General features: G+C 25.9%; 1 protein-coding gene across 1 annotated transcript in view; it reads right to left on the bottom strand.

Annotated features, from left to right (window-relative positions):
* The window catches only part of LOC114122455 (calexcitin-2), a 76,075-nt gene extending 61,049 nt beyond the window's left edge, over window positions 1–15,026 (bottom strand). The window contains exon 1 of the mRNA XM_027985123.2: window positions 14,858–15,026. The gene's annotated coding sequence lies outside the window, so the exon portion shown is untranslated. The remainder of the gene's footprint in view (window positions 1–14,857) is intronic.
* Window positions 15,027–15,382: the final 356 nt, after the last annotated feature.

Below are 15,382 nucleotides of genomic sequence, written 5' to 3'. Positions count from 1 at the left end.
TAACATTTAAATGAACAATATCTGATACCTTATTACAAAAATTACTGCGACAAAAAAATGTCAGAGTTAGAATACACATAAAAAAGTTGAATATATGCAAGTGTCAAAACTTTCGAAATATTAAAATACAATTTTCATATACTTGGAATATATTGTGCCTAAGCCCTAATACTTAATATACTTAAATCGAGTCAAAATACAAGTTTTTTTTTTACTGAGAAAAAATATATATACATAAAAGTAATATTTGAAAATTAATATTATTAACATGTACTAAATTTTCGAGTTTAATTCTATTTCAAGTTTATTATACTCGGTATAGCAAGAATGCTTGCTACATTAATGGAGAACTATAGATATTTACGACTGAAGAATCTTACATAATACAAAGATATACCGTGTAAAATATTTTTTATAATAATTTAAGATTTCTTTGAGGGAGAGATATGACTAAAATAGTTTTTTTCCCTCAACTTGAAGTACATGAAGATATTATTAATTTATTATAAATTCATACCTAATATATATTATGTATAATAGGGTTCGAACTTTAAAGCATAATAAGCACTAAAAAAGCACTCAATTGTTTTAAAAAAGCAATAAAAATCATGACCAAAAATTAACATAAATTCGTTATAAAAACGAAAAAAAATTTGAAAAATTAATTTTTATTAAATAAATAATAATTATTTACCGTGTATTTCCTTAGATTTTCAGTAGTAAAACTGACTCTATTTTCCAACAGAATTTGTTTATACATAGAAAACGAACTATTTATATCCACTGAAGTGATCAGTACAAACTTCATACCTACCAATGGTTTCAAATTAAAACACTAAATCTTAAATTTTGAAACGATCGACATCGATGTTATAGGCACACTAACCGTATAAGTACTGCAGGCTATATATAGATCGATAATTTATACATTTTATATATTCAATAAACAAGCCGATAACGAAAACAATGATAATCGAATATCCACATTTTGGGTTTTTACAGTTCTTATTAATCATTTTTTTTTTTTTTTTTTATCATAATAGCATAATAAACATACAAAAATCCATAACTAAAATATTAAAGTATTTACCTAAAAAAATTGATTTATTTGGAATCACAATAACGTGAAACGAATTTATGTATAAAAATTAGATCAATATCTCATATTAAAAAACAAATTTGTTTTAAAATCTGAGCCCTAACTATATATATGTTTAATGTTTATAGTAGATGCATAAACCTTATAGTTATAATATATAACATATTAAATAATGAATCATTTATTTATTTATCATTTACAAAATAAACTGTTAGTATAGTATGCAAAAAAATTTACAAAAATCTGGTAGTGACAACTTTGTTTCCTATGTATCTAAAGTAATGCTTCAAAAAGTTTTGTATTTAAAATTTTTACTAGGTAGGAATTTGCCATTTTCAAAAAACGTTATGTTTGTATTAATTGAGTATAATTCATTTTCCCATACTTGCACTATGTTTAACATGAATACATTAACAAAAACATTTCGAAAAAATGTTAATAATTATGAATTTCTAAAGCGATATGACAAGTTACAGTGATATTGTTTTTTAATAGAATAGACGGAAATATAAAATTGTATACCACTGTACGATACAAATATAATTTTATTTTTATTGGCTGTAAATCTCTACACAAATTGGACAACAAATCCCTAGAAATGTTTTGCTAAAGGGTTAGGCCTTATCCTTCCTTACCAGTTAAATAATTGACGGTTTTTGTGCCCTACTTGAAAAATTTTATAAACGAATAAAATGATTAATAATTTTCTGGCTGACGCATATTTTACGGGCCATTAGTCACAAAGACACGCACAGAGATTTAATTAAAAAAATTAGAGAAAACACCAACGAATCGAAAATATATTTTATCAAGCGTTCGTTTGAAAGGGATAGGGTTAGTACCGTCCGTACTCAAATTATTTAAACAACACCGTCTGCGTTCATTTGCCAAATAAAATAGTTTTTCCTTCCGATTGAACCATATATTCAGAGACTGACTAAAATATATAGCGACATCTAAACTGGTATTCTCTGTAATTAGTGCGTCTCATTTCGTAAAGCCGCAAGCAGTGGTTAGGGTTGAAAAAAAGGAAGACGAGCAGAAAAAAACAATTAGAAATATATCCTTTTTTTAATTTCCTTCTCCATCCTGGAACCGTATGATTTATCACTATATATTTTCTTCCAACGCAACAAACTATTCCAAAAGCGGAAAACTGATATCTTTTTTTGTTATATTTATGAGCGTATAATATAACTCTTCAAAAATTTTAAATATCAGTTTCTTTTTTAAGATATATCTAAGGTTCATAATAACAGACATATTATATTTTAATATGAGATGTATGTACTTACGTTAGTATATTTATTTCACTTAATCCAATTAATTTGAATGAATGATTTAAATTTAAAATTATTTTACAAGATATTTTTTAATTATTGTATTTTAACATACTAACTACTAACATGCATGAACAACTAGTGTAGTAATTCATGTTAACAATAAATTATGTGTAAATTATTATATATGTCATTTACGAGAAGTATAAGAATTTAAAGTTAATGGTATATAAATGTGTTTACATTTTATTAACTAATAAAATAACTTTATAAATTGTACAATGTACATAGATGATATTTATATTGATAAGTATGGTTTTTATGAAAATTGAATTGTTTCTTACATGAAAAAATAAGAAAAAAAATATTTTTTTGATATAGATATCGTTATTTAATTAATAGTGATAATATAAATTAATTAAGTTTTTAAATACACGACCATTGGATAAAAATATAGTAAAAACGTAAGTACTAAATAAGATACAATTTTGAATTAAAAATGAAAAAATACGTAAATAATGTTAAATTATTAAAAAAAAATTAATTTTTTCCAACAGATAATAATTTTTTTAACAAAGTTTAGAAACTAAAATTTAAACTAAATAGTAAATACCATACCTAGTTGTATTTTATACATGTGATTTTTTTTGAATCACAAACTTAATTTAGTGTTTAGATGTTTCACAAAATAACATAAAAATTATAAAAGTATAATCAAGGATTATAAAAAATTCTTAAAAAATATCATAAAAATTATTTTTTAAATATATTTAATTGTTTTATTTCTTGTTTAATAATATAAATATATTTTACTGAAAAGATAGATACGAAACGAATGTTAACATAAAAGATCATTTTTTGTCATATTTTTAAGACTATTTTATTATTTTACTATTATACTATTTTATTTTACTCTTGAATTTTTATTAGATTTGTTATTAAATATTTAATCTTTATTTATTTAATTTATTTAATTCTTAATTTCAATTCCTCTGATTATTATTATGTTTTAATTATATTTATTATTTATGTATTTATTATGTACAATGTACATTGTACCTATCTATGTATGTAGGTACTAGAATTAAATTATAATTACTTGATAGTTCATAAACAATGTAATAACATTTTTTTTATACAAAAAAATTTGAAGTTATATTTAATGAAGTTTAAATTTCTTAACACTCATTGTTCCTTAAAATTTTAATTAAAAAAATGTATTTATAATAAAATCTGTTTTTTTTTTCAACTCAGAATTTCGATTTAAGGACTATAGTAATAAAGAAAATTAATTAGAAAGTATTAAATTTAATTAGTATTAAAAACTAAAAATTAAAAACAATCTAATTATAATATTGTTCATTTGAGATTGAATACATTGTCTATATTCTATTTTATACATAATATATATAGAGGTATATCAATTTTAAAAGTTTTTAAATTTTTATACTATAAAATTTGAATACTTAGTAAAAACAGTAATAATATTATAATAAACTAAAATTATCAATTTTTATAGAACTTACAAAAATTTATTTAACAAGTTATGTTATGTTCTAAGGTTATTTAAATAATATAAACAAACCATAATATTTTAACACGAGGTAATAAACATATATAATTTGATACTTATCTATAATATTAAAGAAATTATTTTTATGTTACCATCATTTTAAAATTTAAATTACCTTAAATTATAGTTTTAAATATCATATAATATCTTTCAAGTTTTTAATTCTATAATAAAATATTTTTAATAATGTAGTCAAGTCAAAAATATGTTGAAGTTTCTGTTTAGTTTTTAAATAAAAATAACGCAATACTTTTGTTTATTTAATATAAGTTTGCGCATAAACAATATAACGTTCTTAATCCTTTATTTATTTAAATAAATAAAGAAGTTATGTTGACTTTCAGTATTTATTCAAAAAGTAATTCATTATTTTTTATTCAACAAATTCTAGGTTTCCAGCTATATACATTAAAAAAGATGCTTCCTTCGCGTACGATTTTACAGGCCGATAGACATAAATGCACACAACGTTTATTAATAGCTGTGTATTTAATATCTCATAAAAATAAAACCCGATCTTTGGAATTTCAGTTTTAAGTGTATACATTACTATATGTGCTCAGATTGCTTATTTCACGTCAGCGCGTGAGCCTTTAAATTAACCTAAATGTTTCTCGTTGCAGCATGAGATTCTCGGCATTTCAGTAAACCTTTGAAAATATACATTCTCTGCTGACGAGCATACAGTACAAGAGGATGTAAGCAGCCGAATGGATTTCAATTGGATTTGTACGTATAAAAAGGAAGTGACTTATAATACTACGTACCCTGTGTATATTACCCTATAGGGTACCAATCTCTTGTACAAAACTACCCAAGCATGTTATAAAGAAAAATGAATTAAAAGTAAAAAAAAAATCCTTGAGGTAAATTCAATGGATCTCATGTTCTTTACATTGGTGATATATATTACATTAAAAAACTATTCTGGATATTTTATACTATAAAGCAATATCTAAGTATTGTATTCATTTTAAAAGTATTATAAAATAATATTATTGTATTTAACTTGAGTGAACTGATGTTTCATTGAGATGTAACGAAATTTAACAATTCCTTATACGTAATGGTATACAAATATAAGCACTAATATATTTTTTGATACATGATATAAAAATGTTGTAACCAGTTAAATAGTTTAATTTATTATGATTTATTGGATCTATACACCAATAATCATAAAACGGTTTTTTCAAATCACAAAATGAAGACAAATTTTTTTATTTGAATATGAAATATTCATCTGATATGTAATTTAACACGAGATGTGAATAATTTATTTTGTACTTATTCCTATTGTTTGAAATCGTTAACGGTCCAATTAAAAGTTAGTAAAGATAATATTGTTTTTTAATTGAACAGTAATAAAATAAAATACATTGAATTAATTAATTTCAATATTTTAAAGAACGGGCTTGATGGTGTCAGCTGGTGATGTATTATATTTTATGTGTCGATATGAGTATTAAATATTTGGTTAAATTACTCAATATCTCAAAAAGGAACAATTGAGTTGATTAAATGAATATAAATTAAATAAAACGTTCTACGATTTATAAGACACTGAATTGTCAGTAAGTATTTGCCGTTATTTTTAAATTTATTTTAATTACTATTTTTCACCAAACCACCAAGATTGTCTTTTATTTTTTGTTCATTTAGGATGTATTCAGAAAATAAAAAAATTACGGTACCCTTTAGGAGAGCCATATCTCGTTATATTTTAATTACTGCATTATACGTACAGTGAATTTAACTCTGAGCAACGAACCTTTCAAATTTTAAATGCCAAAATACAAGCAAATATAATATCTTAAAAATACACAAGTAGTTTGTAACTATTTGAATGATATAAAGTACCCTTCGCTATCCAATCCGTAAAATAATGTAATATATTATGATGTTGACAGAATTAAATATTCAATAAATAATTATATACCTATAATATATATATATATATATATGTATATGTATACTATGTATACCTACTATTGAATCAAAATGAATTAATGTTGATGATTAATTAAAATTGAGCTACGGTTATTTGTTTTGTGTAAGTATAGGAAGTTGTTTCGTACATTCAATTAAAATTAAATACCAAAACTTAATAAATACCAATCAACAGTTTCATTATTCTTAATTTATTTATTTCGATCTAAGACAACTTTGTATACTAGTTGATCAATATTAATTATCACAAAATATTAACTCTGAGGTAGATTTATTACCCAGTATTATACACTGCATATTATATCATGTAAATCAATCCCGTTTTCAATAAAAAAAAAAAAAAAAAAAAAATAAGGCGTGAACTATACCTATGAATTATTGCTACTATAGTACTATAAAACCGTTTTTGGTAAGTTTAATACTGCTGACGTGACGCAGAGTGACGGGCGGCGACATAAATCTCTAGCTGTTGGCGTTAAAAGCCGAAGTTCATAAATCGCTTGACAATAACAATTTGACTAGGCCTGACCTAAACACCACACTCCCCCCCCCCGACCATCACTGGAACGCCATCGGAAGTAGTAGACGGCTCTGATGGCGTATATAGAGAACTGGCACGTCAGCCCATTCGGCCGCATTATACGCGCATGTTAAACATCATAATTGATTACATCGGCGAGCAGCGTGCACGCGACGGGCCAAATAAATAATAAAGCGGGCGAAACATAAAAAGTCATGACTATCGAATCAAGTCCGGTAATTTTAGATGGGAAGTGCTGATTTTGAACATACTTGAAGTCAGGTTTAATTCCGAATTTAAAAGATAGAAGTGAAGATTTTTATGCAACGCGACGCTCATAAAACGTATACACAGGATCGCCTCGGCGGCTCGACGTTTATTTGAAAAAAAAAAAAAAAAAAATTAAAAATGCTGAGTATTTACATCATTTTGAAAAATTACAAATTTTCGTATAGGCTCATGAGAACCACAAATTAAAATTATGTATAAGATAAAATTTTTAAAATACAACAAATCAGTTATGATAAAAATAAATATAAAAGACAAGAAATATAAGTTTTTAAAATATTTGAATACACATGTTCTTTTTTTTATATATAGTATATATATTCAAAAATAGAAAATAATAATCTAAATATTCTGTTTATATATTTTGAAAGAATTTTCAAACATAATAAATTTTATTTTAAAACTATATTCTAATATACTTAGATGACAATATAATAAAATACTATATGTGAAACCTGTCATCGGAAATTCGTAAGGTGCGTTTGTACTTATATACAATAGAAAAAAATTATAACGAAAATTAGTCCAATATTTTTTCTATTATAATTAATTTAAAGGTGTAGGTACGCAAGTCAAAGAAATAGGATGAAAATCACTGTGACACGAATGATACATTCCACATCCGTTTGGCTACTTACCTACCATACCATTATTATTATTCGCAGCTGTTTTGGCCAACGGACGATGGCGGAGTGACGTTTGGTTAGTGAAAAATTTTATCGGAAAATCGTTGAGAACGCGAAAGCTATCCCTCGGGAATGCCGAAGGAAGGAAGGTACAGGTCAACTGATGACATATGATGTGAATGTCACACGAGAACGTCTGTCGGTTGGTAATAATATTAATATAATATATTCATGTTTGTGCCGTCTCTCCGTATACCAATATTGACCGACACAACATCGGGAAAAAAAGGCCTTCGGAACTGTGAATCCAGTGACTTTTTATTGTATAGTACGATCGCGTCACTCGGCGATAATACATTTTTATATATAATACATTGCAGAGCCTAATGCGCCAAGGCTCTGTTGGCGGAATTTGCATTTTTGTGTTTTTAAAAGCCGTTGCCATCAAAGGTCAAAACATTAAAACTTTTACCTGTTGCGCCCAAACGGGTAGGTAGATGCAGCAGGGGTGAGTGACACAGTGACAGGGGCGAGAGGGAAAGACCAACGATAAGAGAATGGGGGTAATCTGGGGGAGAGGCTAAAACTCTTGGCCGCTTTAGGTTTGCCACCATTAAATGCGTGGCCCGACGGAATTAAATTAATCAAATCCTATGGGTCAAACACCCGCGACCTGTTGTAAGCTCGTTGCGGTTATTCAATATACGTTTCTGAAACTAACTACACAACCTTTTTTTTTATCGTGCAACTAATCGATATACTGTACAGTCATTATAGATAATTATGGTGCAGCGAACCAAAATCTATAATGTTACGACAATAAAATTAACATATATACATATTATGTACGGAGCATTAAATATTCTAATGATTGGGGCGTAACGAGAAAACCGATACATTTTTACTGGATCGAATGTCGTCATATTAAATATTAATAATGATGACATCAATGAATATAGCAGGTATTAAAATAACATACGTCCGGCGTTAGTATATATATGATATTATTATGGAAAAATGATTTCAAAGAAAGCTCATATGAATTTTTGTATTAACTAATGATTTTGATGAAAAAAAAGTACAAGTTGTTATAAAATCTAAAGAAGATAAAATCTTTAAGTATATTTAAGTTAAAATATTGTCTCTGGACACCCTTTTCATTTAAAACCTTAGGTCGTGTAATATTTTATACATTTTTCTTTTTATAATTGTTGTATACAGATTATAAATATCATTTTATTAATAAAAACGCATATTTAAGAATGTCAGAAATTAAAGTATGAATAAATGTGTTATTAAATGAAAAAAATGAAAATCATCCTGTATTATTCATTGTGCTGGAACATGGGGTTTTTTTAATGGCTCAAATTATATCACGTTTATTACAAACAAAATAGAATTAACTGAAGTAGCTTTAATACTACATCTTATATATTAAGCTATTGGTATTGAGTAGGGTTTCATTATAAACGTATTTTAAGGAATTATATAAGTAGAAATAACATTATGACATTTTCCTCATCCCTTTAAACTCTCACTGAACAATTTCCCATCGGTACACTCCTTAATGTATCATCCTAGTTCTAGCAACAACACAACAACTCCAAAATTTGTGACATAACCCATCTCATTTTCAATTGACCCAAATTATCACCACCACGAGCCCAACTATATTATAAATTTTTAAATCATCATAAAATCACCTTCAATACTAAAAATATATATTCTCCAAGCGACCAAAAAGAAAAAAATATTTTTTATTTTATCATTTTTTAAACGTAGATAGACTATATTACATAGTTTTATTTTTCTAATGTATCATTAGTTTTTAGATAATTTATGTTTTTTAAATTAATTATTAATAATAGGTATATTGTTCATTTCAATTTAACATTAAAATTCCGGATTTCGTAATTGAAATATTAAGTTTAAATAAAACATACTAAAATAAAGTTCAATTAAATAATCAAAAGTATTATCACATCATATTATACCATGAATACAGAAGCTTATCGGAATAAAACGATAATAGCTTAAAAATATTTTATAATATGTATAATATTAATTTATTTAATGTATATTTCACTCGAATTCGTTAATATTTTTACTGTAAACACATAATATTTTAATATTGCACCTACGTATACATTATATTCTGTATGATATTTCATGTTATTAATTTAAACACTCCCATTGTTATCAAATAATAACAATTTCACCAATTTTAATTAGTGTTTATTTTTATTTATAGTTTTAGACCTTGTTAATGTACCGGGCATGCATGTATAGATCACAAGAGGTTTTCATAAATGTTATAATAAAGGTAAATATTGGACTATTGTTATTTTGACAATGCATGTCATTCAATATCAAGTGTATAGCTAATTATCAACAAGTATTAACAGTAATCGGTTTAAATTTGTATAATAAGTATTATTTTTGTATATTACCTATTAGCTTTATAAACGTACAGTCAAATAAATAGAAAGTAATTCTCAATATAGTTATTGGTATTACGTATATAATTTATTTTATCTATTAATCGTCAATAATAATAATTGTACGTGTGCCTTAAATTACAATAATTAGAAATTAAATATTCTTTTTTAACAAACGTGTACAATACTGTACATTATATTACAGAAGAATTAAAAAATAACATTAAACAAATTAAAATTACGTACATACATTTATTGTATTTTAACTTTTTTTCATACTGTTTGTAGAAAAATAGTTTATCTTTATGACTAATAAACTTACCGCTAAATAGTTTCAATACTACTATAATATATTTTAAATAGTAAATAATAAACTAATTTGGTTACATTATGACATGTTTAAATCAAATAACGGCTTATTAAATAAATCCGTTCATGCATGTTTATAATGTTGTCACGTATTTTATTGCTGTATTTAAAAATATTCTTTTTTATTTTTCTTAGTTCATAATTATATGTTATATGACCCACTATACTGTACATTAAAATTATATCTAACATGAATATGCCATTGAAATCAGTGAGCAGCGTTACGTATATAAATTACTATAATGTAAAACAATCATTTTACTACTTTCAATTTTCACTCAAACAACATTTGTAAATGTTATCAAATTATTTTGATTCATCTGCACTCTACAGCACATTAAATATAAGTTTATGTTAGTTTACAAGAATTTTTTACCGTCTTTGTTTCCCAAATAAAAAAATCAATCGCTTTGAATCGATTCACGTTTATAATATTTTATTCAATATGTGAAATATGTATCCTATGTTGGAGAGTTTCTTACAGTATTTCTATGTTTATTATAAATTGTCATGATTCAAAATAATTTTTATAAATTAAATACAATACATAAAATGTAATCAATAAATATATTTGAACGTGTAGAAGAAAATATAGGTAACTCTAAGTGAAAATTCCTTGATTTCTAAAAAAATGCTCTGTAATTATATTTCAATTAAATATAGCTTTAGCTTCTATATTTAATTCAATGAAAACGCATTTAGAGTTGAGTGAATTTTTTTTACAACTATAGAGGGAGATCCTTTTATAACCTTCGCTATACGTAATGCTTGACCCTAACCGCTTCCCCAAAGCTATTCCGCAATAGTAATTTCAATGCTTTGACTTTTTCTATCTTTTACTATCCGAAACTAAATTACTAATAATATGATTTATTAATATGTATACCTATATAGTGTGTAAATTTTATACAACCACTGTAATTTGTAAATACCTAATATTATATTTTAACTAATAATTTATATACAAAAAAAAATCAAATTTTAGATTCTATTTGGAACATTTTTCCAATTAAATGTATACCAATTATAGGTTCTGAACAAAACAAATAATTTATTAGTTTTACGATGTTTTTTTTTTTTTTAACTTAACTTTAAAAAATGTTTAATACTGAAAAATTAATAACTAATTTGAAAATAATACTAAATACAAAATACTATTACTTGAATTTCATTTAAAACATCGCTTTTTAAAAAATTAACATAACTTATTTAATGGTTCTCTTAAATTATTCTTAAAACATAAACTACTGTGACGTTTTCCAATATATAAAACTTTTAATTTAAAAATAACGTGAAATGAATTAAAATGTTAAATAATGGATCATAATAATAATTATTAAGTTAAGTATTAATATTTAACCAATTTAGTTAATTATAAATTAATTGGTTTGTTTAAATAGTAGTAGAAATAATATTTTTATTAAAATTTGGTCTCAAATCCAACCGTAAATAAAAAGTAAAAAATGCAATTATAAGATTAGAAAATGTATCTATGTAAAATAATATATTATTTAAATATATTTCTCATAAAAAAAAATAATAATATTAATTAATAATTATTATTATTTTAACTATAATAATTGAATAGTTACTTTGCTTTAAAATCTATTTTATTATTACTTTAAGATTATTTAAATATACATTTTTTAAGTATTTAAAAATTAAATATTTTTGCCTATAAATTGATTTTTATACTTAAAGCATTTTAAGCATAACATGTTTTAATCCTACTTTAATTTAACTATTTAAAATCGAAAAATAGAAAAATATAACACATCATGTTAAATAATGCAAAAACAATTATTTCCTGGCAATCGGTATACTAATAATTCATTCATAAATTGCATATCACTATTACTCACAATCTGTAGACACTTGATGATTTACGACTAACATTATCGTCACTCGTCCTTCTAATAGAAATTCACCAAATAATTCACACACATGTGAATTTATGTATTGTATGTTTTGTGCGTAAAACATTCATTCTTAGACACATTACATAGATTATACATGTTAAACAGAATAACTAGTTTCTTTTAACTACATAGTATGAAGCACTTAACACTTTTTTGTGAAGTTAAGAAGTCAATATTTTATCTAGAAATGGTGTTGTATCGTAATACTTTGTAGGAATTTTGTTTCAAGAAAACTTTTGTAACGATTATAAATTTTCTAAAAAAATACAGTTATATGTAAATTGATTACAATAACTGCAGTACATCTGAAATAAATGAGGACAATAAAAAAAGGATATTAATGAACTGTGAAAGAATAAAACGAAACTAGAAGTTGAGCACTTACTAAAAAAAAAAAAAAATACGCAGAGTACTCTCGTTAAATCGACTTTTAGGGAATTTCGTTTTATACCCTATCAAAATAAAAATCACAGAAGCATAAAATAACGTACCTAGTTTTAATGTTCATTGGAAATATATATTTTTTTTTAAATTTTAAAATACGAATTAAATATACTTATAAAATAAGAAATAAATCTATATTTTTGAAACATTTTTCATAATTCGGTTATTTTATTTGTGACAAATGTCTGTCGCAATTAATAATAAAACCATTATTAAACAAATTTAAAAGAATATTTTACAGATCTACGGTACTACTACCTTCTTTACGCTACACAAAAGGTAAAAACTGCAACACTATTGAAGTGAACAACCCGTTTTAAAAATAACCCCTGGTCAATCATCTGCTTCACTTGAGAAAATGTAAGGAATGTTCCACAAAACTGTTTTGTACTTGATTTTTCAAGGAAAATATTTTTCACTCAAAAAAAAAAATCCAAGTGATGGCTAATAGATCTATATATTTGATATTAAAACACCAAACATGTATATATATATATAATACTATTGATACCTCTTATAAAGCTCTGTATGCCAGATTTAGATTGATAGCTCCGAGAAGAGCTTTTTAAAATTAAATTTTGTTTTCTTAAAAGTCAGCTTAAAAATGCATATATACCCACGTCATTGTGTCGTGAACAAATATATAATAGAAAACATATTCTGTTTGAGGTACTATGAATCAGAAAATAAATAATACGTAAGATACAAAATATAACAATAGCTATAATAATCTACATATTAAATTTAAAAAGAGTAGTGTATAAAAACAAAGATTTAAGTTTTTGAGTATGAACTATTAACGCGATATGTTTTACTTTATACTATAGTAATTTATTATACTTGTTTTTAAATATTAAATTGGATAAGGAAATAACAATCAAAAAGTAGAGCAGACAAAATTGTAAAGAAAACAAACATAAATGGTTGTCGGTTAATTACTAAGTTAACAAAGACAACAACCACTTTTTTAATCAATTTCTCCTTATAAACCCATTTAATACATTTTTCAATTTCACAGTAAGTTATTTATATTTATTTTCCATTAAAATCTTGTGTTTTAAATTATTAAAAATTTATTTTTAGATTATATAATACAAAATATGGATTAATTATTTTTTTCTTGATTAATTTTATGTGCATAAATAAATAGTCGTAAAAATTCATATTTTTTGTGTTTTGATTGAATATGAAATTATTAATTCAAACACTTCAACAATACAATATAACTATTTTTTTTACTGAAACTATATATATATATATATACATTATTACATTAATTAACCTGAATAAATAAAATAAACTTTGTTCTTTTTTAATATTTTGAATGTAAATTATAATGTAATATTTTGTTATGATTTTCTCAAGCTATACACAGAGAATAAAACATTATATATTTGATAAACAATAACTATATATTTTTTTAAACCTTGTTTTAAGAAAAAAAACGAAACCATAATATACAGAAAAAATGTATATAAACATAATATGAAATTTATATATATAGTGAATAGTACCACTTTAGATAAAGTATAGTAAATTTATATGATTATAAAATATATTTTCTCTGCAACATGAAAATTATTGATGTAATACAACCGCATATAAAAAAGTGAAAAATTGTAAAATTCAAGTCACCGCCTTAGTCTTCGAAGGGGTCGAATAATATTATAAACTGCACATTTCGTACATCGTGAACCGTAAAACAAATAAACAATAAACCACGGACATCGACAAATGGATTCTTATCGACATAATGCGTTCGCACTATTAATGAATAAAATAAAATTCTGCTGTCGCTGTACCTCCCTAAAGATTACGTAAACCATTTTTTTGGTCTCGTTTCGCATATTCGTAAGCCGGTCGTAAAATAACCGTTAGAAAAATATACAATACGACGTTCCGCACAGATGCATAATAATTTATCCTCGTAAAGAGGTACTTTGCGCGCAATTCAACGGTTTAAACCGTTACAGTTCGCTTTTCGCACGATAAAAATATTAAATTTTGCCTACATCAATCGTGGCGGTGTGTCATAATAATAATAATGCACACGTCGTACGACACAACAAACATAACACGTACCTTATTAATCATATATTATATTAAAATTATTCATATATATATATTATACAGGTATATATGCATAATATTTGTATAACGTAATACCTATATTATAAAACAACAAGTGTAGATAATATATATCAATATTATTATTGTACAATAATACGATGGAAAGCGTATAATTATAATTTTGGATTTTTTTTTTTTTTTTTTGAAAAAAACGGTGCGAGTAAAACGTTACAGGCGATGACGATATTAATTCGGTGGCTGCGGCGGGAAATAGACGTTACCTGTATGCGGGGCTGGCGAGGGTGGTGGTGGCGGTGGCAGTGATAACTGTTGCGCTGAGCTTGGTCTGGCTGACGCTTCTTCCGCCGTCGGTCGTCGTTCGTTACTGTCGCTGTACAGTAGCCGCCGGTGTCCGGAAACGCGGTTGACGCTGCTGCTTGGTGCGCTGCAGTGATCCGGTGTCGTAACGTCGCGCGCGCGCCCGTTCATTCGTTTACGGGTCCGGGTGCGCGCGCTTGTGTGTGCGTGTGGGTGCGTTTGTGGGTGCGTTTGTGTGAGTTTGTGTGGGTATGTGTATGTATGCGCGCCAAAGTCGCCGCCCGAGCAACCGTCAAGCACCGGGCAAAAGTATCGAGGGGAGGGGGTCTCGCGGACGCACCACCCCACCTGTACGCACTGGCTGCCTAACTGTCTCTACCGTCCTCTCCTCCACACCCGTCCCACCGTCTAAATGCCTACACCCCTCGGCCGACCTACACCCTGTCCGGACATCAAAAGCGTGCTCTCGAGCCAAACCCTCCCCCCCT

This window comes from Aphis gossypii, chromosome 3 (assembly GCF_020184175.1).
Source record: "Aphis gossypii isolate Hap1 chromosome 3, ASM2018417v2, whole genome shotgun sequence".
NCBI classification, from domain to species: Eukaryota; Metazoa; Arthropoda; class Insecta; order Hemiptera; family Aphididae; genus Aphis; species Aphis gossypii.
The sequence above is the reverse complement of the archived record's forward strand: the minus strand, read 5'-3'. Positions and strand labels throughout refer to the sequence as shown.